The 3,038-nt window shown below is 31.1% G+C and overlaps 1 pseudogene; it reads left to right on the top strand.

Moving 5' to 3' along the window:
* The first annotated feature begins 2,271 nt into the window (after nt 1-2,271).
* Nucleotides 2,272-2,368, top strand: LOC122122167 (annotated as a pseudogene).
* Nucleotides 2,369-3,038: the final 670 nt, after the last annotated feature.

Here is a 3,038-nt window from a genome sequence, read left to right as displayed (position 1 = left end):
GTTTCATGGCAACCAAATGCAAGAGGGATATTTAATGGACTCATTAAATATCAATGGCCAATTAAACAGCATGAAAGAAGAAAATGGCAAATAATATTTAATGAATTACTTTGCCAGAAGAAAGAAGGAAAAATATAATTCAAAATCAATTGACTTAAAACTATGAAGAAAGAGTAGTGAAGAGATATTAGAGAAAATATAGAGTATTGTTTTTTCTGCAGTGGAGTAATGGGTTCATGATCTTGTTTCTTCCACTCTAACCTCACAAGCTACCAAGTGTGTCTCAGGACTGGATTATACAGTTCAGACAGAAAACTCGTAGAAGACAGATACTATTTGCAGCAGATGTAGGTGATTTATAACCTTAGACAATCTATTTAATTCTGTTCAAAATTCTCCCCTATCCCAAACTTCCCTCTTTGAACAGTTTTGTTTGCTTTTCCCAAGACTGCCCTTCATTAATTGCTTAAAATTTTGAGAGGTCATATTCATACTCTCTGGAGATTGCTGTTTGGTTGTGATTTTTCTGTCTTTTGTTTCTTGTGTTTTTTAACTGAATTTTAAAAGGTTGTGCAATTGTTTTACAATTAAATATATCCATCTAATTGTCCAATGCTCCTAGATCGGAGTCACTCCTTCCATCATTCTCAACCAACCCTTTGTCCAAGATTTATTTCCAATTTACCACTTCCTTTATCATATTTGTACATTGAATATTCTAGCTGTACTTGCCCCTTGTTCATTTTTCATTCATTCTATGTCTTTACTATAATAACTCTCTGGTTTCAACTTCCTGATAGTCATTGTGTTAAACTGTCTATTAATACTTTGAATGGTTTATATGCATTCCATGGACTTTCAATCCTGCATATTCTTGAACTGATGTCAGCTTATATTTCCATAATTGATTCATCTGCAGCAACAATTTGCTGGAGACTGGAGAGGTGAATCACCTAAACAAGATTTTATTCTCATCCATTTGGAAGATTAATCTTTAGTCAAAAAGAAAGTTAAAAAAATGGCTTAGAATGTATTCCTAACTACGAATTTTTATAAATGGCTTTGTACAATGGTGTGATTGTTTTATTTTACATGGAATAATATTTTCTATTGCCTATAAGTTTTGGAAAAATAAGAAAATTAAAATTTTATTTATTGGAATTCTATTTATTGGAATTCTATTTATTGGAATTCTATTTATTGGAATAAATAAATATCAATTTATTTGTCAAATTATCAACTAATTCTAGTAAGTTTTACTGTGTGAAATATAAAATCAGCACATATAAGTATAAAATATATAATTATATGTAATATAATTAAAAGGCACAGGTTTGCATTGTTCTGTTGTAGTTACTGTATCAAAGGCTACTCTGTTTTAAAGTATTATTCCATTATCTCTACCTTAGTGTTTGATAGAGTTAGACCTAAAGCTTTACCATTTGTAGATTTACAGCATGGAGGCAAGAGGAAACACTGTGATTAAAACAGTATAAATTTAATGCCTAATAACGAAGAGAAACATATGGACTTCTCCTGCAACTATGAAAATATTTGGTGATAAAAAGGCAGTAGTGTAAGTTCCTGCCTGGTTGGATGGTAGACAGGCCAGGACATTAAGTAATCATGCATATGAACAATTTTTTCACCTTCTTGGCTTTAGCTACTTTTGAAATGGAAGGTATAATAAACAATTATATTTTGGTAAAATACCTTCTAGTCTGAACAGTTCTGTTTGAACTGTTCATCTCTCTATGATCCCTTGTAACCAAGATTAGTTTTGTTCTAGTAAGACAATCTATGCTGTCAGGGTAAGATATTCTGGTTGGTCTGTTCCCACATGGAAGAAGGGTAAAGGCTCAGGTAGACATTTGTGCCAGTAACACCTCATTTTGGAAAATATCAGCTGAAGAAGTTTAGAAGTAGCTCTTAAGCAACGCTTACTTTGAATCCATTAGGTCCACATAGCTAACACAGTTGGATAAATAAGTACTTGAAAAAGCCATCACCTTTGGACCTATCTATAAATAATTGAGAGTACGATCAAATTCCAAATAAAAAGACTTAAGATAGTCATTGACAAAAAAAATTTGCAAATGTGAGCAATTGATTGATCAATATAATTTTTTTCTACTATTCACAGAATTTTAGGGAAATAAGATCGATAGCATTGTTAGGAACAATACGGTTTCCTTGTTACAAGTAGGCACCCATAGATATAGGCTTGTATAAAGATTGCATCATTAACTACTTAAATTTAGAGGATACTACATGCTTCAGCAGCATGAATACTCAAATTACAATGCAGAGATTAACATGGCACTTGCACAAGGATAACATGAAAATTTGAGAAGTATTCATATGTTTCATTCTTCAGATGCAAGAAATGAAAAACAGTTATTAAAACAAAATTACAACTGTAACAATACACGTAATTCATATAATTAAATTTAGTTTGACATCAGTGTATTAAATATTCACCTCAGAAAGCGTTTACATAGCATAAACTTTACAAAACTTTTCAAATTAGACAACATTGTCATTTTATCCCAAAGAAAAATAATATTAAGACCTAGAAAAAAAGGAATCAAACTGTTTCTATATGGAATGCAATCAGAAAGGACACATTAATAAACCTAAATATTATAAAATAATGTAGAATTCAAAGTATATCTAGGAGAAAATAAAATAAATTATGAACATTATGCAAACATAGAATATAGAATATTTTAAAATATACTTTTTCAGACAAGCACCAGAAATATTTTAGTTTCTGTACTACTCATTTCAACAGGTAAGTTAAAATTGTTTCTGATTAAAAAATCACAAACTCTGAAGAAATCATTATACATGTATACAAAAACTATTGAATACATTTTGACATCCAATGCAGGCAATTCACTTGGAAGAATTCTTCGGAATCCATGAATTTTTACAGTAAAATATTGGTGTTGCCAGGCACATGTGGCTTATGCCTATAATGCTAGCTACACAAGAGGCTGAGATCTGAGGATCATGGTTCCAAGGCAGCCTGGGAA

This window comes from Dipodomys spectabilis, unplaced genomic scaffold (assembly GCF_019054845.1).
Source record: "Dipodomys spectabilis isolate Male_0828 unplaced genomic scaffold, ASM1905484v1 ptg000205l, whole genome shotgun sequence".
Taxonomy (NCBI): domain Eukaryota; kingdom Metazoa; phylum Chordata; class Mammalia; order Rodentia; family Heteromyidae; genus Dipodomys; species Dipodomys spectabilis.
This window is presented reverse-complemented; position numbering and strand designations above follow the sequence as displayed.